Source organism: Lampris incognitus, chromosome 18 (assembly GCF_029633865.1).
Source record: "Lampris incognitus isolate fLamInc1 chromosome 18, fLamInc1.hap2, whole genome shotgun sequence".
In the NCBI taxonomy this organism is placed as follows: Eukaryota; Metazoa; Chordata; class Actinopteri; order Lampriformes; family Lampridae; genus Lampris; species Lampris incognitus.
The window spans coordinates 35,626,972-35,654,027 of record NC_079228.1 but is presented as its reverse complement, the minus strand read 5'-3'; the positions used below and the strand labels follow the sequence as shown (position 1 = coordinate 35,654,027).

Genomic DNA, 27,056 nt, shown 5'->3' with positions numbered 1-27,056 from the left:
TTACTGTACTACACACTGCATTGCTGTACTACACACTGCATTACTGTACTACACACTGCATTACTGTACTACACACTGCATTATTGTAATACACACTGCATTACTGTACTACACACTGCATTACTGTACTACACACTGCATTACTGTACTACATGCTGCATTACTGTATTACACACTGCATTACTGTACTACACACTGCATTACTGTACTACACACTGCATTGCTGTACTACACACTGCATTACTGTACTACACACCGCATTACTGTACTACACACCGCATTACTGTACTACACACTGCATTACTGTACTACACACTGCATTGCTGTACTACACACTGCATTACTGTACTACACACTGCATTGCTGTACTACACACTGCATTACTGTACTACACACCGCATTACTGTACTACACACTGCATTACTGTACTACACACTGCATTACTGTACTACACACCGCATTACTGTACTACACACCGCATTGCTGTACTACACACCGCATTACTGTACTACACACTGCATTGCTGTACTACACACTGCATTACTGTACTACACACCGCATTACTGTACTACACACCGCATTGCTGTACTACACACTGCATTACTGTACTACACGCTGCATTGCTGTACTACACACTGCATTACTGTACTACACACTGCATTATTGTAATACACACTGCATTACTGTACTACACACTGCATTACTGTACTACACACTGCATTACTGTACTACACACCGCATTGCTGTACTACACGCCGCATTGCTGTACTACACACCGCATTGCTGTACTACACGCTGCATTATTGTAATACACACTGCATTACTGTACTACACACTGCATTACTGTACTACACACTGCATTACTGTACTACATGCTGCATTACTGTATTACACACTGCATTACTGTACTACACACTGCATTACTGTACTACACACTGCATTGCTGTACTACACACTGCATTACTGTACTACACACCGCATTACTGTACTACACACCGCATTACTGTACTACACACTGCATTACTGTACTACACACTGCATTGCTGTACTACACACTGCATTACTGTACTACACACTGCATTGCTGTACTACACACTGCATTACTGTACTACACACCGCATTACTGTACTACACACCGCATTACTGTACTACACACTGCATTGCTGTACTACAAACACGCATGTCTGTCTCTAACATACACAGAAAATACTACCAGATCATAAACACACACACACACACACACACACACACACACACACACACACACACACACACACACACACACACACACACACACACACACACACACACCATGTGCTCAGGGCAGATCATATAAAGGTTTTGTGTAATCCTGTCATCTCTGTTTAAGCCTGAAACATCATCTGAGTCCAACCTGCCCGCCTGGTTCTAAAGCTCTGGTCTGGGCCCAGACTGGTTCTAAAGCTCTGGTCTGGGCTCAGACTGGTTCTAAAGCTGTGGTCTGGGCTCAGACTGGTTCTAAAGCTGTGGTCTGGGCCCAGACTGGGTCTAAAGCTGGGCTCAGACTGGTTCTAAAGCTGTGGTCTGGGCCCAGACTGGATTTAAAGTTCTTGTCACGGTCCAGACTGGATCAAAAGCTCTGGTCTGGGCTCAGACTGGTTCTAAAGCTGGGCTCAGACTGGTTCTAAAGCTCTGGTCTGGGCCCAGACTGGATTTAAAGTTCTTGTCACGGTCCAGACTGGATCAAAAGCTCTTGTCTGGGCTCAGACTGGTTCTAAAGCTGTGGTCTGGGCCCATACTGGTTCTAAAGCTCTGGTCTGGGCCCATATTGGTTCTAAAGCTCTGGTCTGGGCTCAGACTGGTTCTAAAGCTCTGGTCTGGGCTCAGACTGGTTCTAAAGCTGTGGTCTGGGCCCATATTGGTTCTAAAGCTCTGGTCTGGGCCCAGACTGGTTCTAAAGCTCTGGTCTGGGCTCAGACTGGTTCTAAAGCTCTGGTCTGGGCCCAGACTGGTTCTAAAGCTGTGGTCTGGGCCCATATTGGTTCTAAAGCTCTGGTCTGGGCTCAGACTGGTTCTAAAGCTCTGGTCTGGGCTCAGACTGGTTCTAAAGCTGTGGTCTGGGCCCATACTGTTTCTAAAGCTCTGGTGGACCCAGACTGGGTCTGCAGCACACGACAGCAGGACCCGAGAGACGGCTGAGCAGCTAACATGCTGCAGTTTGCATGGCACTCTGACCTTTCACCTCTTCTTTCAGACGAATAGTTCACAAGTTGATCTATAATGGTTTTATTACAGTGCCTATAGAGACACAAACTGCTAGTAAATATCGCTAGCAAAGACCATAACAGGTAAATCTAATATTGGTCAGCAGGACAATATATTTTGTATATTTTGTAAAACTTAACCGGAAACTGGGCACCTGGCGGATACCTGAAGGTGGAGTCAGAGTGAGGGTTCGATACAGGAGGCAACACAAAACAACTATACGGACACACCCGTGGCTGTAACAGTGTGCCATGCTTCTTCCTGTCCCTCCATCTTTTACTTCCTATTGGCCATCCGTCATTCATCCATCCAGTGGCACGGTCAGTGGCTCAAACCGGGTCAGTCCCGAGGCAGATCCCCCCTTCGACCAATCAGAACACAGTAATTCTAAATTGGCTGCTCAAGAGGCCGCTGGCACTCCTGCTGTTAGTGAAGTTGCACTGTTGCCCCCCTTTGAACCCTGACCTCTGACCCCAAGCTATGGGAGAAACAATCAGCCTAGCTTGTGGCGCGTGTGTGTGTGTGTGTGTGTGTGGTTAATATCACACTGTATACAGGCATCCATGACCTCTGTGTCCTCGCTCTCAGAGGAACACACTTAAGTTTGGCTGTTTTAGTTCTTCACTTTCCCCTGAGTTTCCATCAAGTGCTTTTTCTTGATGCTTCAACAACCTTTTCAGAGTTCACCACCACTTCAGAGTTCACCCCCACTTAAGAGTTCACCCCCAATTCAGAGTTCACCCTCATTTCAGAGTTCACCCTCATTACAGAGTTCACCCCCACTTGAGAATTCACCACCACTTCAGAGTTCACCCTCATTTCAGAGTTCACCCTCATTACAGAGTTCACCCCCACTTGAGAATTCACCACCACTTCAGAGTTCACCCTCATTTCAGAGTTCACCCTCATTACAGAGTTCACCCCCACTTGAGAATTCACCACCACTTCAGAGTTCACCACTACTACTTCAGATTGCACCACCACTAGGGAGTTCACCCACACTTCAGAGTTCACCCACACTTCAGAGTTCACCCTCATTACAGAGTTCACCCTCATTTCAGAGTTCACCCTCATTACAGAGTTCACCCCCACTTCAGAATTCACCCACACTTCAAAGTTCACCCCCACTTTAGAGTTCACCACTACTACTTCAGATTGCACCACCACTTCAGAGTTCACCACCACTTCAGAGTTCACCACCACTTCAGAGTTCACCATCACTTCAGAGTTCACACCCACTTCAGAGTTCACCCCCACTTCAGAGTTCACCCCCACTCCAGAGTTCACCATCACTTCAGAGTTCACACCCACTTCAGAGTTCACCCTCATTTCAGAGTTCACCCCCACTCCAGAGTTCACCATCACTTCAGAGTTCACCCTCATTTCAGAGTTCACCCCCACTCCAGAGTTCACCATCACTTCAGAGTTCACCCCCACTTCAGAGTTCACCCCCACTTCAGAGTTCAACCTCATTACAGAGTTCACCACCACTTCAGTGTTCACACAATGGTAACATGTGTGACTTGTACTGTTAGAGGTACTGTTGTCTGTGTACCATGTGTATCAGTATGTACTGTGGTACTATGTTAGTACTGTTAGAGGTACTGTTGTCTGTGTACCATGTGTATAAGTATGTACTGTGGTACTATGTTAGTACTATTAGAAGTACTGTTGTCTGTGTACCATGTGTATCAGTATGTACTGTGGTACTATGTTAGTCTGTTATAAGTACTGTTGTCTGTGTACCATGTGTATCAGTATGTACTGCGGTACTATGTTAGTACTGTTAGAGGTACTGTGGTGTTTTGTGCTGGGGTTGAGAGTACTTGTTGAGTATTTTGTTGTGGTGCTGCTGTGTGTCTGTGTAGTAAAAGTAAATCTTGATTTAAGTGTCTTAGCTTCCAGCTAACTGTCTGCTGTGTGTTGTGTGTTGTGTCTGCTGTGTGTTGTGGATTAAACTGAGATGATGTGACATCTGCTCAGCTAACCTGCCTCCACAACCACACCGTCAACTCCAATCCAATGATTTAAAATAGATTATACGCACACACACGCGCACACACACACATCAAGCCGATTAGGGTCATATTTCTTGGGCAGCACTTGCGCACAACGTCCAGTCAATGGGCAAAAATCATGTCCTTACCATTTACCATCTCACGCAAATTTGCAAACATTTGTGAAGAAGGAAATAATAATAATAATAATAATAATAATAATAGTAATAGTAATAATAATAGTAATAATAATAGTAGTAGTAATAATAATAATAATAATAATAATGATAGTAATAATAATTATAGTAGTAATAAAAATAATAACAATAGTAATAATAATGATTGTAATAATACTGATAGTAATAATAATGATAGTAATAATAATAATAATTATAATAGTAATAACAATAATAATAATAGTAGTAGTAGTAATAATAATAATAGTAATGATAGTAATAATAATTATAATAGAAATAAAATAATAACAATAGTAATAATGATAATAGTAATAATAATGATAGTAATAATTATTATTATTATTATAGTAATAAAAATAATAACAATAGTAATAATAATAATAATAATAATGATAGTAATAATAGTAATAATAGTAATAATTATAATAGTAATAAAAATAATAACAATAGTAATAATAACAATAATAATAAACCAGCACAAAGGGCTCGAACCCTAAAAAGTGAACTGATTTGGTTTAAACAGGAACATGTACATGAAATGAGACCATCCAAGTAAACACAACATTAGTGGGGTTGTGTCTGTTCTTCCTCTTCTGCTTTCTACCGTCTGTCTGTATATTAATACAGACAGACTGTCAGTATTAATAGACTGTGTCTGTATGTGTGTGTGTGTGTCTCTCTCTCCCTCTCACACACACACACACACACACACACACACACACACAGTGTTCCTGCTGTTTCCGTTACAGCCTGAGGGAATCTGTCACACCTTCTGAACACATCGATCCACAGCTTGGCAGACCCGCGTGTGTGTGCGTGTGTGTGTGTGTGTGTGTGTGTGTGCGTGTGTGTGCGTGTGTGTGTGTGCGCATGTGCGTGTGTGTGTTCAAGATAGATTTGCTCAAGAGGGTTGAGGTTTGTCAGAAAGTGCTGGGGTCAAACACGGTCATGAAAATAAAGCTATGCGTTTGACTGGAGTATATTTCTTGAGGCGTCTGATCGTTTCCCTTTTCGTTTAATGAGAACTTCACCAGCCGCAGGGCCGCAGAGATTAATTGAATAAGTGAGTGAAAGCTGAAATAAACAGAAGAAACTGTGATTTTCTTTTCCAACCTTCGCAGACTTAGAACAGATTTATGTTTAAATTGGATTTTAGCATTAAAGAAAAAGGAAAAAAATACATTATAACTTGCTCTGAAAATTTTTAAAAAAAGGAAGAAACTGAAAATAAACTTTCCTTCTTATTTAAGGTTTGGTAGGCCGCTCATGTCTGGCAGGATTTGTACTAGTAATGGGTGAAAAGCAACAAATCTTTTTGGTGTCAGCCTGTCGAACGCACCGAGTGCTCGTGAACACCCCCCCCCCCACTCATACTGGCCACGCCCACGCACACTGACCACGCCCACTCGCTACTATCGTAACGTACTGCTCCCACTGCCTGCTACGTGGTGCAGTCGCTCAAAACATAGGACAACCAATGAGTGAGCGGGAATCGTTGTCGTCATGAGTGACTCGGGTCGAGGCGGCCTGGCGGCGACTCGCTGGACGAGTTCATGTGAACCGTCCTCTCGAGCTGGGACGTCTGACTCGAGTCGTGACAGACCGAACTGCTCTCTTCAACTAGGACGTCTGCTGCTTGTCCCTCCGAAAGAAGGACAGCCTGCCTACATACAAGTGGGATGCTGAGCCAACGCATTAGAATGACTATTATCTTAATTAAGGTAAATTTATACACGATGGCTGGTAATGCATTGAAGATGAGTTTTGTGGCCATAGCTAGCTAGCTAAAATAAGTTACTTGGCTGTCTGGGGATATGATGAGTTTGCCTTCCTTTAAAAACTGAAAAAAAACTTGCTGATGAATGACCACGGTCGCTGGTTTGTAGTTAATTAGGTTTACAGCAGTTTGCTAAAGTCAGAATATCAGACGGACTGCGTGATAGACTCACACCTGTCGCGCATGCGCCTGACAGAGAGCCATCAGGGAGTACACCAGGTCTGACAGCTGGGGTTTTTTATATAGGTTGGTGTTTTGATGTTTGCTGGGTTATTCAGAAGTGCCGGGAGAGACGTGCTACCACGTGAAGCTAGTTCAGTCTGAAGCCATGAAGGTCTGTTTAACGTGGGATTTCTCCCCTTCCCCGGCCGCTGTGTCAGTGGGGACGTTGTAGACTGAAGAGGTCACTTAGGTGAGCGATGAAACATATCTGTCCGTAAACATTGTGTCCAGATGAACTGATTCAACTTAATTTGATTTTCTCACCTGGATTATTGAGCACGCCTAAAGGCAAATAGAGTGGGATAAACACTGGGATGCATTGAAAGACATATCGAAATCTCGGGAGAGAGACCGTCTTTATAGCATTAATGCAACCAACCACAGAGATACGGAGGGTGTTCCAGAATTCAGTATTACCTTTCAACTGATTGATCCTACAATCCCAGTTGCTCGTCAGAAATTTCCCGTGGTCCCGTGTAGCTATCCTGCCTCCGGATTCGACCTGCTCTCTTGCTGTCTTGAATGGTGTACAGCATAAGAAATCAATGTCTACTTTTTCTGATATTGGCACTTCCTCCCTTCCCCCAGTTTATTTTGTATCCTGAAAAGGTTATGAAAGTTTCAATTAATCATAGCAGAGGAGGGATTGGAGGGCGTTTGAATGGGAGTTTGGCGACTATCCTTCGGTGGTTTGTGTCGCACTTAGCTTCTCTCACGGCTCGAGTGATACCAGCATCCCTGATGTCAGATCTTCTAGCAATGATGTAGTCGATCATGTACCAGTGCTTTGACCATGAGTGCATCTTTGACCATGAGTGCATCCAGGAGGTCTTGTGTTTGTTCTTCATCTGGAACATTAGATTAGAGATCAGATTGCTTTGTTAGCCACATGACCAAGACCGGTAGAATTTGTTTTTCGGTACACATTAAACTCTGCAGCACAATACATCCATGAACAACAGCAGACACTCCGCATATTATCCAGAACAATACAGTCACACAATATCAGAAACAAACATATTACGCACAACAAGTAGGTGAATGGCTCTATGCATGCCAGTGGTGGGTGAGGAGGGGACTATAGGGAGGAATTCAGAGCCCTGATAGCTTGGGGGGGGAGGAAACTGTGACGTGTTTACTCTTAGTGGACAGTGACCTGTAGCGCCTCCCTGAGGGAAGGAGCTGGAAGAGGTGATGAGCAGGATATGAGGGGTCATAGATGATCTTCTTTGCTCGCTTTACAGTCCGGTGAGTACGTAGGGATTCAACTAAGGGGAGTGGGTTGCCAATGAATTCGGATGCCCTGTAGACAATCCGCTGCAGTTTTTCCCGTGTTTGACTGTTCGTGCTGCCGTACCATACTGTAGTAACATATGTTATGATGGACTCGATAGTGGTTGAGTAAAACAGAATGAGAATTTGATGTTTGATCCAGTATTTTTTAAGCTGCCTAAGAAAGTAAAGTCATTGTTGAGCTTTTACAATGATGTTTTCAGTGATGATTTTCCACTTCACTTTGTTGCGGATGTATGTTCCAAGGAACTTAAAAGAGTCAGTGGTGTTTATGGCGTCTCCGTTCGTTTGTATGGGGGTTTTGGGATTCAGCATGCATCGGAAGTCAATGATGAGTTCTTGGGTTTTGGCTGTATTAAGCAGAAGGTTGTTTTTTGCACACCAAGTGACAGCGTGGTCTACTGCAGTGCGGTACTGGGTTGTTGAAGATGAGGCCTTGTGTTGTCTGCATTTTTTATTATTTTCACAGAACTGTCCAGTGGGTGGCGTAAAGTGAGACGAGCTAGGGGGAGAGAACACGGCGCTGAGGAGCACCTGAACGGAGGGTAAGAGGGTGTGAGGTTAAGTTATTAAGCTTCGCCCTCTGTAGTCTGTTCCACAAGACGCTCCAGAGCCAGCGGCGTATGGCTGGGTCAGTGTTCATATCCAGGAGTATGGTAGTGAGTTTGAGTGGGTTGATGGAGTTGAAGGCAGAACTAAAATCTATAAACAAGATGCACGTGTAGGTGTTTGGCGATTCCAGGTGTTGCAGTGCATGGTGGAGGGCTACGCTAACTGCATCCTCAACAGACCGGTCGGCTTGATAGGCGAACTGATATGGGCCCATCATTGGGGAGGTGCAGAATTTCAAGTATGACAGAATGATACACTCAAATGCTTTCATGGCCACAGATGTTAGGGTAACTGGTCTGAAGTCATCGATGCAGAAGATCTTCGAGGACTTTGACACAGGAATGATGGTAGAGAGTTTGAAGCACTGTGGGACTGTAATTGGCTTAGAGAGGTGTTAAATATGGTGGAAAATATTGGGGCCAATTGTGCTGCACAGTGACTCAACAATGCAGGGCTGATCCCATCTGGCCCTGCTGCTTTCCTAATGTTCAGCTTCTTGGATGTAACTCTCACCTCATCCTCCTGGATGCAGAAGGGCGGCATTAGAGTAGGAATGGGGAGGGGGGGGGGCTGGTGGAATAGGTTTTTCAAACTTTGCATAAAACTCATTTCATTTATCTGGGAGGTTATGGTCATTAAGCAGGGGTGTGTTTTGTAATCTGTCATTTCCTTAATATTTGTCCATATTGATCTGGAGTTACTGGATGAGAATTGTTGTTCCAATTTTGTTGCGTGGCTGGACTTTTGCTTTTCTTATTGCAGCATGCAATTTATACTCGGCTGCTCTGTATTGATCCCTGTTTCCGGTTTTGTACACCCGGTTCTTTTCTTTTGTGTAGTAGGTGTCATTCTTTGGAGAACCAAGGATGCACATTTCCTCGCAGAACTTGATGTGTGACATCACTGTGTCGGTGCGTTCATCGAGGGGAGTCGCAAGCTGCACTAAATGCTTCCAATTAGCACATCCAAAGCACCGTTGAAGCGTTTCAACGGCATGTAGCAGTGATCCAAAGTTGTGTTTTCTCTGCTATGGCAAGTGACTTGTTGCTTATAGTTCAGGAGTTCGAGGGACAGGTTCATATGGTTGAAACCACCTAACAGGATGACAGGTGTGTCAGGGTTGGCGTTTTCAACAGAGGAAATGTGTTGCGAGAGTTCACTGATGGCTGTGTTAGCATCGGCTTGTGGTGAAATGTAAACAACGGCTACAAACCCCGATTCCAATGAAGTTGGGACGTTGCGTAAAACGTGAATAAAAACAGAATACAGTGATTTTGCAAATCCTTTTCGACCTATAGTCAACTGAATACACTACAAAGACAAGATATTTGACGTTCAAACTGATAAACTTTATTGTTTTTTTGCAAAGATTCACTCATTTTGAATTTGATGCCTGCAACACGTTCCAAAGAAGCTGGGACAGGGGCAACGAAAGACTGGGAAAGTTGAGGAATGCTCAAAAAACACCCGTTTGGAACATTCCACAGGTGAACAGGTTAACTGGAAACAGGGGAGTGTAATGATTGGGTATAAAAGGAGCATCCCTGAAAGGCTCAGTCGTTCACAAGCAAGGATGGGGCGAGGTTCACCACTTTGTGAACAACTGCGTGAGCAAATAGTCCAACAGTTTAAGAACAACGTTTCTCAACGTACAACTGCAAGGAATTTAGGGATTTCATCATCTCCAGTCCATAATATCATCACAAGATTCAGAGAATCCGGAGAAATCTCTGCATGTAAGCGGCAAGGCTGAAAACCAACATTAAATGCCTGTGACCTTCGACCCCTCAGGCGGCACTGCACTAAAAACCGACATCGTTCTGTAAAGGATATTACCACGTGGGCTCAGGAACATTTGGGAAAACCATCGTCGGTTAACACAGTTCGTCGCTACATCTACAAGTGCAAGTTAAAACTCTCCCATGCAAAGCCAAAGCCACATATCAACACCACCCAGAAACACCACCGGCTTCTCTGGGCCCGAGCTCATCTGAGATGGACTGACGCAAAGTGGACAAGTGTGCTGTGGTCTGACGAGTCCACATCTCACATTGTTTTTGGAAATCATGGACGTCGTGTCCTCCGGGCTAAAGAGGAAAAGGACCATCCAGATTGTTATCAGCCCAGAGTCCAAAAGCCAGCATCTGTGATGGTATGGGGGGGTGTTAGTGCCCCATGGCATCATGGGTAACTTGCACATCTGTGAAGGCACCATTAATGCTGAAAGGTACATACAGGTTTTGGAGCAACATGTGCTGCCATCCAAGCGACGTCTTTTTCAGGGACGTCCCTGCTTATTTCAGCAAGACAACGCCAAGCCACATTCTGCACGAGTTACACCAGCGGGGCTTCGTAGTAAAAGAGTGTGGGTACTGGACTGGTCTGCCTGCAGTCCAGACCTGTCCCCCATTGAAAATGTGTGGTGCATTATGAAGCGCAAAATACCACAACGGAGACCCCGGACTGTTGAGCAACTGAAGTCGTACATCAAGCAAGAATGGGGAAGAAGTCTACATACAAAGCTTCAACAAGTAGTGTCCTTGGTTCCCAAACGCTTATCGAGTGTTGTTAAAAGGAAAGGTGGTGTAACACGGTGGTGGACATGCCCCCGTCCCAGCTTCTTTGGAGCGTGGTGTTGCAGGCATCAAATTCAAAATGAGTGAATATTTGCAAAAAAACGATGAAGTTGACCAGTTTGAACACTGAATAGCTTGTCCTTGTAGTGTATTCAGTTGAATACAGGTCGAAAAGGATTTTGCAAATCATTGTGTTGTGTTTTTATTTATGTTTTACACAACGTCCCAGCTTCATTGGAATCGGGGGTTTGTAACACGATTGAAGCGATTCTCTCAGAAGGTAATGTGGTCCGCATTTCAAACTGATGAACGCAAGATCATGAGAGCAGTAGCGATAAAGGACCGTTGAGTCGTTAGACCAGCATTGATTGACCATGAGACAAATGCCCCCACCTTTTACTTGTGAGATAGTTTGACTGACCTGTTGGCTCTGAAGCTATATATATATGTGTGTGTGTGTGTGTGTGTGTGTGTGTGTCGGTCCTGTGTGATGGTCTGGCGGTCTGTCCAGGGTGTCTCCCCGCCTGCCGCCCAGTGACTCCTGGGATAGGCTCCAGCATGCCCGCGACCCTGAGAGCAGGACAAGCGGTTTGGATAATGGATGGATGGATGGATACATATTTAGAAGATAATGGATGTATGGCTGGATGGATGGATACATATTTAGAAGATAATGGATGTATGGATGGATGGATACATATTTAGAAGATAATGGATGTATGGCTGGATGGATGGATACATATTTAGAAGATAATGGATGTATGGATGGATGGATACATATTTAGAAGATAATGGATGTATGACTGGATGGATACATATGTATAAGATAAATAAGGATTTTTTTTTTTTGACCTGTGAATCATGCAAAGCTACTCGAGTGGAGCCCCAGAATAGAAATATAGAGCTGGAATGAGCGCGATATGGGCACTTTAAAGACTTGCATGCACACTAATGTAGTAACACAATGTTTTCTGCATTGGGCAATGTGGTGTGTGTGTGGTGGTGGTGGGGGGGGGGCACCTGTCAGGTAGTGTCGGGTGGAGCTGGATGTGTTTAAACGGATTTTTGTGTTCTGCAGGGAACAGTCAGTTTAAATGTGTTGCTGCACAACTGTGGATTTAGATGAGCACAAGGTGCCATGTCTCACAAGGGGGAAGACAGGATCATTTGCTCAGACGGTCTCGAATAGATCCACTAAACCGGTGCAGAACATGCTGATAAATGATCATTAGTAATGTGGATGTGATGACCAAGCGGGTGCAGACATTCGTGGTTCATTTCACTAAAACAGTGGAATAGGTTCAGAAAATGGTCTCTCTTTACTGTCATGCAGCCTTTAAAACCAGGGAACGACAACATTTAAGTTCTATCGCCAGAGTACCACAACCACAACCCCCACAACACATCTAGTCTGGCGTCGCCGTATTGATAATGTATTGATATATTGACCAGTCTGGGTCTGCTGATGTGACCCGACCCCCCATTCAGAACGACATCCTGTCAGATTAACAGGTCATCCGCTGGTCCTTCACATAATCCGCTGACAGCATCATCAGCCGGTTGTCGTTTTAATTGGTTGATAAACAAGTAAAGTCTGTGTTTTTTTTTCCCCCATCAATTATCTAAATGAGTGCAGAGGAAATCCCCTGAATTAATTATTGGAGGACGTGGGATTTAGTGTTGATTCAAACCGGAGCTGTGAGGAGAGGAAACCATATCAACCCACCGCAGCATCTCTCTGCTGGCTAACAGAGCGGCTGATTAACAACTTTGATTTATTAAGATACAGAGATGGGCAACAGCCCGTCTGTCTAGCCACCGATCAGTTTCTCCATCCCTCTGTGTTTTGATCTGTTCGTCCATCTGTCTGTCTGACTAGACAGATTGACAGCTGGAAGGAACAGACATATGACAGAAAGTTGTGGGGGGGGGGGGGTTTCTCTCCACACCAGCAGGGGGCAGACCTGGGTTAGGTCAGTACTGTTCCAATGTCGTATGACTCAGACTTGGCTCACGTGGTCAATTTTCAAGACTGTCTGGTTCGGTACAATCTCAAACTTCCCTGGGGGGAAGTTTCTTCATTGTATTTCTGTTTCTTTATTATTAGCTATTATTATTATTATTATTAATATTATTTTCTTACATTTATATTTACTAAGCTATGACTGTAAACACTGGAAAACGGGAATCTGAAACATTCCTTCATCCTCAATAGACTTGAAAGTGAAATAGTGTCTTTTACTGTGATGGTAAACTACTACAGTCCCAGTCTTGCTGTTTAGTGGTTGGACTTGTACTGTTCCCATTAGTCTGGAGTTGGACTCAACACCTTAAAGACTCCGTCAGGACTCAGGTGGTCTTGACTAGCAGATGACTCGGTACTGTTTCCCAGAGAGCTTCCTGCTTCCTGGTCATGTTGTCCTGGTTTGGCCTCCGGAGACACTCGGTTCTGTTTGATCCAGTGATCTGAATGAAACCGGGCCAGCCACACTGGTTTATCAGCACAGAGGCCAGTCCATGAGCTAGAACTGGATCTATATTTTTTTCATGGATTTTCCTTTTATTTTGAAGATGAGGTGTCACGACCGAGTGTATTCTGCCTGTTCCTCCTTTCTGGCAGTGTGTGTGTGTGTTATGTGATACGTCTGCTTCTGCCTGTGGAAATGTGTGTTGGACTTAAAACCGCCGGCTGTATTGTGTTTGTTCAGGGTTTGCAGTGTTGAGTCTTTTCTCATTTTTTTATTCTGGAAATGATAGAGAGATAGCCGGCACGTCACAGAAATTTCAGTATTTAAAGTGTAAATTGGGGGTGTGACGGTGCACAGAAATCACGGCTCAGTTGGTACCTCAGTTTCACAGTTCGGTACGTTTTTGGGATGGGGGGGCGGGGGGGCAACATACAATTGCTTCTTTAGTTCTTTAACAGTGGTTTTCTGAAAAAACTATGACTCTGTTTTAAATAAATAAAAAACAAAGTCTGTCGATAATGTAATAATGATAATAATGATTAATAATAATAATAATAATAATAATAGTAATGATAAAAATTTTATTTAAAGGCGCCTTTCATGACACTCAAGGTCACCTTACATTAAATACAATAAAACAAAGCAGTAAAAAAACATTAGTGCAATCAACAATAAAACACACAATAAGCAATAGAGCATATATCAGGAGTTCAAAAAAAAGATGAATTTGATAATGTTAATGCTGTTAAAGTGAGTATGCTAGTTTAAAAAGGTAGGTTTTAAGAGCAGTTTTGAATTCTGTAATGGAGTCCAGTATGCAGATGTGACGAGGGAGGGAGTTCCAGAGTTTGGGTGCAGCATAGGAGAAAGCCCTGGCACCCATTGTGCTGAGGTTGATGGCTGGTAGTACTGATAGACCTGCTGGTGAGGACCGCAAGGCGCGAGATGGAGTGCAAGTCTGAAGGAGGTCTTCAGGCAAGGGGATAAATTATGAAGAGCTTCAAATGTTGATAAAAAAAATTCAAAATGAATCCGCTGTGACAAAGGAAGCCGGTGTAATTGAATCAGCAGGGGAGAGACATGGCCAGTGGACTTTGAACGTGTAATAATGCGGCTGCGCTGCACAATTCTGGATGGGTTGAAGTCAGTGGATAAGTTTGATGGGGATGCCTGCCAGTATTGCGTTGCAGTAGTCAACATGTGATGTGACCAAAGCATTGACTAAGACTTCCGTGGAGTGTTGTGTTAAAGCAGGGCATAGTCTGGAGGTGTTTTGCAGATGGAAAGACATTGTTTATATGACTGGAAAAGGAAAGGGTACTATCTAGGATAACACCAAAGCTCTTAGCCTGTGAGGAGACAGACATGGTGGCTCCAGCAATGGGGAGTGAGCAAATATTAGTTTTTGAGAGTGTAGATTTAATGCCAACGAGGAGAAGCTCAGTTTTACTAATGTTGAATTTCAGATCATTGTTAGTCATCTACAGTGGTGCTTGGAAGTTTGTGAACCCATTAGAATTTTCCATATTTCTGCATATGACCTAAAACATCATCAGATTTTCACACAAGTCCTAAAAGTAGATAAAGAGAACCCAGTTAAACAAATGAGACCAAAATATTATACTTTATCGTTTATTTATTGAGGAAAAATTATCCACTATTACATATCTGTGAGTGGCAAAAGTATGTCAACCTTTGCTTTCAGTATCTGGTGTGATCCCCCTTGTGCAGCAATAACTGCAACTAAACGTTTCTGGTAACTGTTGATCAGTCCTGTACATCGGCTTGGAGGAATTTTAGCCCATTCCGCCGTACAGAACAGCTTCAACTCTGGGATGTTGGTGGGTTTCCTCACATGAACTGCTCACTTCAGGTCCTTCTACAACATTTTGATTGGATTTAGGTCAGGACTTTGACTTGGCCATTCCAAAACATTAACTTTATTCTTCTTTAACCATTCTTTGGTAAAACGGCTTGTGTGCTTAGGGTCGTTGTCTTGCTGCATGGCCCACGTTCTCTTTAGATTCACTTCACAGACAGATGTCCTGACATTTTCCTTAACAATTCGCTGGTATAATTCAGAATTCATTGTTCTATCAATGATGGCAAGCTGTCCTGGCCCAGATGCAGCAAAACAGGCCCAAACCATGATACTACCACCACCATGGGATGAGGTTGGGATAAGGCTCTTATCCTGGAACTCAGTGTTTTCCTTTCTCCAAACATAACGCTTCTCATTTAAACCAAAAAGTTCTATTTTGGTCTCAGCCGTCCACAAATTTTTTTTACAATAGCCTTCTGGCTTGTCCACATGATCTTTAGCAAACTGCAGATGGGCAGCAATGTTCTTTTTAGAGAGCAGTGACTTTGTCCTTGCAACCCTGCCATGCACACCTTTGTTGTTCAGTGTTCTCCTGATGGTGGACTCATGAACATTAACATTAGCCAATGTGAGAGAGGCCTTTAGTTGCTTAGAAGTTGTGACCTGGCTGACTATTACACGCTTTGCTCCTGGAGTGATCTTTGATGGTCGATCACTCCTGGGGAGGGTAACAATGGTCTTGAATTTCCTCTATTTGTACACAATCTGTCTGACTGTGGATTGGTGGAGTCCACACTCTGGTGTGGACTCCAACCTTTTCCAGCCTGATGAGCATCAACAACGCTTTTTCTGAGGTCCTCAGAAATCTCCTTTCACAAAGGAGATTTCCACAAACATGTGTTGTGAAGATCAGACTTTGATAGATCTTTAAATAAAACAGGGCACCCTCTCACACCTGGTTGTCATCCCATTGATTGAAAACACCTGACTCTAATTTCACCTTCAAATTAACTGCTGATCCTAGCGGTTCACATACTTTTGCCACTCACAGATGGATATGTAATATTGGATAATTTTCCTCAATAAATAAATGACCAAGTATAGTATTTTTGTTTCATTTGTTTAACTGGGTTCTCTTTATCTACTTTTAGGACTTGTGTGAAAATCTGATGATGTTTTATGTCATAGTTATACAGAAATATAGAAAATTCTAAAAGGTTCACAAACTTTCAAGCACCACTGTATACCTGTATATCATGGAGAAAAGCAGTGAGGGTACTGGAGGGGAAAGTGGACGTGGGCTTAGTGGACACATAAAGCTGTGTATTATCAGCATAGCAGTGGATACCATAGAGCTGGAAGTTGTTGCCAAGAGGGAGGAGAAAAATAATAAAAAGGAGTGGCCCCAACACTGAACCCTGTGGAACTCCACGAGGAACTATCAAACCGGTAATTCTGAATTTGTACAAACTGTGTCCTATCTGTAAGGTAGGAAGCAAACCACTGATACACAGTGCCCGTGACTCCAGTGCTAGCCAGATGAACCAGAAGAAGCTGATGGGAGATTGTATCAAAGGCTGTGGTGAGGTCAAGGAGGATGAGGATAGAGAGTAGACCTGAGTCAGCTGCACGAAGGAGGTCATTGGTGATCTTAACCAGAGCTGTTTCTGTACTATGTTTGGAGCAAAAGCCAAATTGTAAATGTACAAAGAGATTATTGTTATCAAGGTAGATCTGGAGTTGAGATGCACCTACCCTCTCAAGGATTTTGGAGTTCAATGGTAAATTGGAAATAGGCCGGTAGTTGTTTTCGTCAGTCGTAAGTTTTTTCAGAGTTGGTTTGATTATGGCAACCTTCAGTGAAGGGGAACTGTACTATTAAACAGGGAGGAGTCGATGATGGAGGTTATCGGAGAGATGATAGAGGGAAGGCATGTTTTAACTAGGGTTGTGAGATCCAGGTGACATGTGGAAGTGCTAGACTTAGTACTAAGTTCAGAAATTCAACTTCCAGTTGGAAGACTGAAGTCACGTAGGACAGTGGATTGGGACAGTTTCGTTGTGCTTGCTGATGGTAAGTCAGCCTGCATGATGTTAGCAGAGGCTAGCTGCTCATGAATGGTACTTATTTTGGAGTTGAAAAACTCTAAAAAAAAAAAAAAAAAAAAAAAAAACAGCGCATTGTCCATTAGAAAGGTTACTGTTCATATTGGTTTCAGGTGGATTTAGTAACCTTTTTAACTGTGGAGAAGAGAGTTCCAGTATTCCCTTCAGCTGCACTGATGATATTTACATAATAGGATGTTTTAGCTGTTGAAAGAGCATTTTTGTAATTGAGTGTATGTTCCGAATAGATTTGTTTGTGAACAGTAAGTCCAGTCTTGGTGCAAAGCCTCTCAAGGCACCGACCCATAGCCTTGGGCTGACATAACTCAGGTGTGTATTAGGGAGCAGTATGAGCAAATGAGACAACCCATGTTTTCTGGGGGGGCTAATGTATCAAGTGCAGAAGATAAAATATTATTGTAGTAGTCCATAAGATCAGGGAGTGAGGAGGTGGGAGCAGGAATGGGGTTCGAGGTAATTAAACTGCTGAGATCATCTGGATTAACATATCTAATGTTGCGGTATGATATGGTACGATGCACCCTTGATTTACTGAGCAGTAGGTTGGTGTTTAATAACACAGCTATCTGGTCAGAGATGGGTCGTTCAGCAGAGGTAATGTTATATGGTGCGATGCCGGAACAGCAAACTAAGTCAAGAACATGACCCTTGGTGTGGGTTGTAAAGTTGACATATTTTGTTAGATCAAATCCATCTAACATTGATTTAGTGCACTTAACGTAGGAGATCAGGAGAACTACTAGTCATCAGAGGTCATAAGTGCATCTAGAAAAGCATCTAAGAGCAAAACCGGTGCTAAAGTAAAAGCGCAAGAAAAGATTTTTTTTTAAAGGAGTGAATACAATAAGTGCTAAGAACAAGTAGCGGGGTAGTAGTTATCAAAATGAACATCTAAAACCCCAATTAGCGTTGTGTTCAGAGACGTTGCTCTAAGGGTAGTTAAAATTGTTGAGCGTTAAGTGATAAAGGTATTCAGCGCTTTAGGAGGTCGGTAAAGAGCAGCAACAACGGTGGGTGTAGGCCCATAGAGCTTAACAGCCTGCAGCTCAAAGGAAGATTGATCAGCTGGAGAGAGTGGTGTTAGTTTTCTACTATGGAGATAGATCAGCACGAGGCCGCCTCCTCTGCCCGAAGACCGAGGTTTGCATATTTAAACAAATCCTGGTGGAGTTGCTGAATTTAGCTGTAGAAAGTCATTCTGTGACAGCCGGGTTTCCGCGAGACATAAGTAGCCCCGATTGTGCTCTGTGGTGAAGTCATTGACCGGAGGATCTTTGTTGGTACTACATCGGATCTTGTGGAGGGCAAATGCACATGACAGTTTGTGTACGTAGCTGACTTAACCAGTGGAGTTAGCACACTGTGGTCTACATGCCGGTCACGTCGTAATATGTGGTGTGACTGAGAGGCCCGGTGTCTAGTCTGTATGGGGAAACCTCCCGGTGAGAGCAACACTGCTGCAACCAGCTGCAACCTACTAACGACAAAGTAAAATTTATCTAAAAGTAAATCAAAATGTTCTCTCAAGCAATGAAGAATACAGTGGAATTAACCTATATTAAGGCGCAGCATTTACACGTTTAACTGTACTTGTATTCAAATTAGCAGCTTTCAGCTTCACATTAGGCCTTTTACTGAGATTAATTGTATTTTCATGTTGTTGTTGTTTTTTCCGGGTTAAAAACAACGCCGCATTCGTTCGGTACACACGCCCAACCGAAAGACCCGTACCGGATATTTTCAGCACACATACGTGTACCGTTACACCCCTGGTGTAAATGAAGATGAGAAGTCCTGTAACATGTCGTTAAACACACTAATCATCATCATCATTAGACATCACGGCCGTGTCATGCTGTCATGGGAGACACATCTTGAACATGACTACACCTCTATGATAAGACGAGCTGAAATGATGACTCGGTTCATCCCTCAGTACTTCACACTTCATCCCTCTGTACTTCATACTACATCCCTCTGTACTTCATACTACATCCCTCTGTACTTCATACTACATCCCTCTGTACCTCATACTACATCCCTCTGTACTTCATACTTCATCCCTCTGTACTTCATACTTCATCCCTCTGTACTTCATACTACATCCCTCTGTACCTCATACTTCATCCCTCTGTACTTCATACTTCATCCCTCTGTACTTCATACTACATCCCTCTGTACTTCATACTTCATCCCTCTGTACTTCATACTACATCCCTCTGTACTTCATACTACATCCCTCTGTACGTCATACTACATCCCTCTGTACTTCATACTACATCCCTCTGTACTTCATACTACATCCCTCTGTACTTCATACTTCATCCCTCTGTACGTCATACTACATCCCTCTGTACTTCATACTACATCCCTCTGTACGTCATACTACATCCCTCTGTACTTCATACGACATCCCTCTGTACTTCATACTACATCCCTCTATACTTCATACTTCATCCCTCTGTACTTCATCCCTCTGTACTTCATACTTCATCCCTTTGTACTTCATACTTCATCCTTCTGTACGTCATACTTCATCCCTCTGTACTTCATACTTCATCCCTCTGTACTTCATACTTCATCCCTCTGTACTTAATACTTCATCCCTCTGTACCTCATACTACATCCCTCTGTACCTCATACTACATCCCTCTGTACTTAATACTTCATCCCTCTGTACCTCATACTACATCCCTCTGTACCTCATACTACATCCCTCTGTACTTCATACTACATCCCTCTTTACCTCATACTACATCCCTCTGTACTTCATACTTCATCCCTCTGTACTTAATACTTCATCCCTCTGTACTTCATACTTCATCCCTCTGTGCTTAATACTTCATCCCTCTGTATTTCATACTACATCCCTCTGTACTTCATACTACATCCCTCTGTGCTTCATACTACATCCCTCTGTATTTCATACTTCATCCGTCTGTACTTCATCCCTTTGTACTTCATACTACATCCCTCTGTGCTTCATACTACATCCCTCTGTACTTCATACTTCATCCCTCTGTACTTCATACTACATCCCTCTGTACTTCATCCCTTTGTACTTCATACTACATCCCTCTGTGCTTCATACTACATCCCTCTGTACTTCATACTTCATCCGTCTGTACTTCATACTTCATCCCTCTGTGCTTAATACTTCATACTTCTGTACTTCATACTTCATCCGTCTGTACTTCATACTTCATCCGTCTGTACTTCATACTTCATCCCTCTGTACTTCATACTTCAGTACTTCATACTACATCCCTCTGTACTTCATACTACATCCCTCTGTACTTCATACTTCATACTTCTGTACTTCATACTACATCCCTCTGTGCTTCATACTACATCCCTCTGTACTTCATACTTCATCCCTCTGTACTTCATACTTCATCCCTCTGTACTTCATACTTCATCCGACTGTACTTCATACTTCATACTTCTGTACTTCATACTTCATCCCTCTGTACTTCATACTTCATCCGACTGTACTTCATACTTCATACTTCTGTACTTCATACTACATCCCTCTGTACTTCATACTTCATCCCTCTGTACTTCATACTTCATCCGACTGTACTTCATACTTCATCCGTCTGTTCTTCATACTTCATCCCGCTGTATTTCATCCCTCTGTGCTTCATACTACATCCCTCTGTACTTCATACTTCATCCCTCTGTATTTCATCCCTCTGTATTTCATACTTCATCCCGCTGTACTTCATACTTCATCCCTCTGTACTTCATCCCTCTGTATTTCATACTTCATCCCGCTGTACTTCATAATTCATCCTTCTGTACTTCATACTTCATCCTTCTGTACGTCACTTCATCCCTCTGTACTTCATCCTTCTGTACTCCATACTTCATCCCTCTGTACTTCATCCTTCTGTACTCCATACTTCATCCCTCTGTACTTCATACTTCATCCCTCTGTACTTCATCCTTCTGTACTCCATACTTCATCTCTCTGTACTTCATCCTTCTGTACTCCATACTTCATCCCTCTGTACTTCATCCTTCTGTACTCCATACTTCATCCCTCTGTACTTCATACTTCATCCCTCTATACCTCATACTTCATCCTTCTGTACTTCATACTTCATCCCTCTGTACTTCATACTTCATCCCTCTGTACCTCATACTTCATCCTCTGTACTTCATCCCTCTGTACTTCATACTTCATACTTCTGTACCTCATACTTCATCCTTCTGTACTTCATACTTCATCCCTCTGTACTTCATACTTCATGGAGAAACTAAGATGGTCCAAAAGTAAGAGACCTGGACTGTGTCTAGGGTGGACCCGTCCCAAGCGGCGCGGGGTTCAGTAACACCGAGCCCACACACTTCCACTGGTTTCAGGGTGAATCTGATTATTTCATCATGCCGGCGAGCACCACGGCAAAAGACGAGAAATTGGATTTTACGCTCGCCGCGATCAGATCTGTGAAACCAGATATGAAAGTGATCAGAGCTGTAGTCTGGATCCAGCACACACACACACACACACACACACACACACACATGAACACGGTGCACTGAAACACGCGGATCTGAGTAACTGCGCCACAGGAGGGGTGCGCGCGATGTTTAACAGCTGGTGTGGATTCAGGGTCATGTGACTGTCTCATTAAATCACACTTTGAGAAGCAGATGTGAAAATGTGGCAGCCAAAAAACCAAAAAAAAAAACAAGCCCTTAAAACCATCTCTACCCAAAAATATTCATGATAAGAGGGGAAAGAGGTGCTCAGAATCTGTCTGTCTGCCAAGTCTGTCTGTCTGTCAATCAGTGTGTCTGTCAATCAGTGTGTCTGTCATCACTAGCACCAGTTCCTCCTGACTCACAGTATGCATTTACCTGAGGCGGGGAGGGGGCTTCTCAGCTCATCGACTTTACAGTGACAGTGTAACGTCTATGGCGGCTGCATCGCCAAGTACTTATGAAGCATGGAGACGCTGCATAATGAGGTTAACGTTAGCTACATAAGCTATAATGAGGTTAACGTTAGCTACATAAGCTATAATGAGGTTAACGTTAGCTACATAAGCTATAATGAGGTTAACGTTAGCTACATAAGTTATAATGAGGTTAACGTTAGCTACATAAGCTATAATGAGGTTAACGTTAGCTACGTAAGCTATAATGAGGTTAACGTTAGCTACGTAAGCTATAATGAGGTTAACGTTAGCTACGTAAGCTATAATGAGGTTAACGTTAGCTACATACGCTATAATGAGGTTAACGTTAGCTACATAAGCTATAATGAGGTTAACGTTAGCTACGTAAGCTATAATGAGGTTAACGTTAGCTACGTAAGCTATAATGAGGTTAACGTTAGCTACGTAAGCTATAATGAGGTTAACGTTAGCTACGTAAGCTATAATGAGGTTAACGTTAGCTACTTAAGCTATAATGAGGTTAACGTTAGCTACATAAGCTATAATGAGGTTAACGTTAGCTACATAAGCTAGCATGTTAGTGACGTAGGATCTGAGCTGTTGAGTTAAAACCCCTCTTTTGCCGCTCTGGTGGCCGAGCGGAATAAACCGCCGTTCTTGCAGTCCGCTCGTCACGTGGCTGGGAGGTTCGTATCCCAGACTTGTCGTAACCGGTCACGGCCAGAGCGTCCGCGGGGTCAGGCCTTCATTAGGCCGCCCTTACCCGAGGGATAGTGGGTGTAGATCGGTGTAGATCGGTGTAGTGTTCGGGGACTCGTTGTTCTCCAGCGACCCCTCTGGCCCATCTGGGCGCCTGCAGCCAAGCAACCGAAAGCGTTCTCCCTATGCCTCCTTTGCGGCCTGAAGGTGATGCGAGTCATGCGAGGCAGCCGACACGAGTTTGAAGGAAGCTGGTGTTACGACTATCTCCTTCCTGTGGAAACGTGAGCCAGGGGAGTTATTCGGCAAGAGTTCCGGCCGTATGCCATTGGGTTAATCGGGTGGGGTAAGGGGGGAAACTAGAAATAAAAAAATTTTAAATCCCTCTTTTCCCTCACGTATCTCCTGTGTGTAGCTGTGGTGAAGAGGGAGCTGAGCCGGGAGGCAAAGCTCTCAATTTACCAGTCAATCTTCGTTCCAACCCTCACCTGTGGTCATGAGCTTTGGGTAGTGACCGAAAGGGTGAGATCGCGGATACAAGCGGCTGAAATGAGTTTCCTCCGTAGGGTGTCTGGGTTCAGCCTTAGAGATAGGGTGAGGAGCTCGGCTATCCGGAGGGAGCTCGGAGTAGAGCCGCTGCTCCTTCGCGTCGACAGGAGCCAGTTGAGGTGGTTCGGGCATCTGATCAGGATGCCCCCTGGGCGCCTTCCTTTGGAGGTTTACCGGGCACGGCCAACAGGGAGGAGACCCCGGGGTAGACCCAGAACTCGCTGGAGGGACTACATGTCCAATCTGGCCTGGGAACGCCTTGGGGTCCCCCTGGAGGAGCTGGAGGGCATTGCTGGGGAGCGGGACGTCTGGAGCCTACTCAGCTTGCTGCCACCGCGACCCGACCCCGGAGAAGCGGCTGAAGATGAATGAATGACTATCTCCTGTAGTGGTGCAGTGGTCCTCCTGCTTCCTGGCGGTGCAGCTGCTCCCTGCCGAGCCTCTTATCTCAGCTCAGGACATTCCTGTCTTTGTAGACATGTTTCAGGACAAGTTTGTCCGTCATCTAGCTGGTAGCCAGTGTACTGTAGTGCAAAGGGGACCCATCCTTTGTCCTTTATACTCCTTTTCGTGAGGCAGTGAGTGAAAACAGTTGCTACAGCTTCTGCTGAGACGCTTCAGTCCGGATGTTGGATTTGTCTGAATTTTCTCAGGTGAAGCTACAGTGTTGGGCCGACACGGCCTTTGGTTTTGTGCGAGATTTGTCTTATAATGAAAAAACCCCAAACGGAATTGTGCCTCCTTTCTCCTGCCTTTTCGTCCGTCCTGCTCTGAGCCCGACCACCAGCATGCAGCAGCAAGCAGAGAGAGAAACCAGGTCAGCCTGGGGAGAAATGCTCGGCCCTGTCTGACCTCTGGACTGCCGGAGGGGGGAGAGAGAGAGACAGACAGGGTAGAGGGAGACCTCTACATTCTTCTATCTTCTCCCCGTCCCGTGTGCTGAAGATGAACCTGAGGTGTTGACATGTACCTCCTCTCGTCTCCGCTTTCATCACCTGACATCTGTCCTCTCCTCGTGTACATTGACAAATGAAAGAGAGAAGGGCTTTCTCAGAGGGGACGGTCTCCTCTGTCCCTGTGTGCCCTGATCCCTCCTCCTCTGTTCTTTCTGTCTGTCCCTCTCTGTCCCTATGTACCCTGATCCCTCTTCCTCTGTTCTCTCTCTCTCTGTCTCCCTGTCTCTCTCTGTCCCTATCTGCCCTGATCCCTCCTCCTCTGTTCTCTCTCTCTGTCTCCCTGTCTCTCTCTGTCCCTGTGTGCCCTGATCCCTCCTCCTCTGTTCTCTCTCTCTGTCTTTCTCTCTCTGTCCCTGTGTGCCCTGATCCCTCCTCCTCTGTTCTCTCTCTCTGTCTCCCTGTCCCTCTCTGTCCCTATGTACCCTGATCCCTCTTCCTCTGTTCTCTCTCTCTCTGTCTCCCTGTCTCTCTCTGTCCCTATCTGCCCTGATCCCTCCTCCTCTGTTCTCTCTCTCTGTCTCCCTGTCTCTCTCTGTCCCTGTGTGCCCTGATCCCTCCTCCTCTGTTCTCTCTCTCTGTCTTTCTCTCTCTGTCCCTATGTGCCCTGACCCCTCCTCCTATGTTCTTTCTGTCTGTCTCTCTCTGTCTCCCTGTCCCTCTCTGTCCCTATGTGCCCTGATCCCTCCTCCTCTGTTCTCTCTCTCTCTGTCCCTATGTGCCCTGATCCCTCCTCCTCTGTTCTCTCTCTCTCTGTCCCTATGTGCCCTGATCCCTCCTCCTCTGTTCTCTCTCTCTCTGTCTCTCTCTGTCTCTGTCTCTCTCTGTCCCTATGTGCCCTGATCCCTCCTCCTCTGTTCTTTCTGTCTGTCTCTCTCTGTCTCCCTGTCTCTCTCTGTCCCTATGTGCCCTGATCCCTCCTCCTCTGTTCTCTCTCTCTCTGTCTCTGTCTCTCTCTGTCCCTATGTTCCCTGATCCCTCCTCCTCTGTTCTTTCTGTCTGTCCCTCTCTGTCTCCCAGTCTCTCTCTGTCCCTATGTGCCCTGATCCCTCCTCCTCTGTTCTCTCTCTCTGTCTCTCTGCCCCTCTCTGTCTCTGTCTCTCTCTGTCCCTCTGTCCCTCTCTGTCCATCTGTCCCTCTCTGTCCCTCTGTGTCTCTCTGCCCGTCTCTGTCTCTCTCTGTCCATCTGTCCCTCTCTGTCTCTCTGCCCCTCTCTGTCTCTCTCTGTCCCTCTCTGTCTCTCTGCCCCTCTCTGTCTCTCTCTGTCCCTCTCTGTCTCTCTGTCCCTCTCTGTCTCTCTGTCCCTCTCTGTCTCTCTCTGTCTCTCTGTCTCTCTGTCTCTCTCTGTCTCTCTCTGCCCCTCTCTGTCTCTCTCTGTCTCTCTGCCCCTCTCTGTCTCTCTCTGTCCCTCTCTGTCTCTCTGTCCCTCTCTGTCTCTCTGCCCCTCTCTGTCTCTCTCTGTCCCTCTCTGTCTCTCTGCCCCTCTCTGTCTCTCTCTGTCCCTCTCTGTCTCTCTGCCCCTCTCTGTCTCTCTCTGTCCCTCTCTGTCTCTCTCTGTCCCTCTCTGTCTGTCTCTCTTATCCCTGTGTGCCCTGATCCCTCTTCCTCTGTTCTCCTCCCACCTCTCCTCTGTCTTCTCTCATCTTTCTCGCCGTCTTTCCTTTTTTTCTGTGTGTCTCTTCAAGAACGGTGACCATGCACTGCATGGCTGTCACACACACACACACACACACACACACACACACACACACACACACACGTGTTCTCTTTCTGACTGTCTCTCTCACTGACTGGTCAACAGACTGACTTGAATAGCTGGCAGTCAGTTCAGGTGGATTTGTTGTGTTCATCTTTCTTGTGTGTGTTGTTGCACGTACTTGTGTGTGTTCCTGTGGCTTTTTGTATCAAATTGTTAGATTTTGTGTTTCCTCGTGGGTATTTGGCTGCTTCTGTGTGTGTGTGTGTGTGTGTGTGTGTGTGTGTGTGTGTGTGTGTGTGTGTGTGTGTGTGTGTGTGTGTGTGTGTGTGTGTGAAATGAACCCAACCAGGACGCTACGTCACATCACAATAAGTGGTCCTCTGTCTCGCTGTCTGCCTGTGTGTATTAGCGGGTGTGTTGGTTTACTGCAGTGTTTCTCAACCGGGGGTCCGCGGACCCCTAGTGGTCCGTGGTGTAATTGCAAGGGGTCCGTGAAAATAAAATATCTTTAAAAAAAAAGATCCTATGACATTTATAGAAATAGGATTATTTTACTCAAATGTGACTGAGACCTTTATCTACCTAAACTATAAAGGGTAACAGGACTTTTTTCTCTAATTACATCTGTTTCACAAGTGTAATTTATTGTATTTTAATAAGAGATCTCGCTCCCGTTTGCATTGTTAAAAGTTACTGCGTAAAAATTCTGTTTTGTTACATATATCTGAAAGTTACTGAATACATATTCTGTTTTGTTACATATATCTGAAAGTTACTGAATACATATTCTGTTTTGTTACATATATCTGAAAGTTACTGAATACATATTCTGTTTAGTTACATATATCTGAAAGTTACTGAATACATATTCTGTTTAGTTACATATATCTGAAAGTTACTGAATACATATTCTG

The 27,056-nt window shown here is 44.5% G+C and overlaps 1 protein-coding gene across 1 annotated transcript in view; it reads left to right on the top strand.

The window, feature by feature from the left end:
* Window positions 1-27,056, top strand: part of LOC130128439 (semaphorin-6D-like) — a 187,918-nt gene that overhangs the window by 97,104 nt on the left and 63,758 nt on the right. The window lies entirely within an intron of this gene.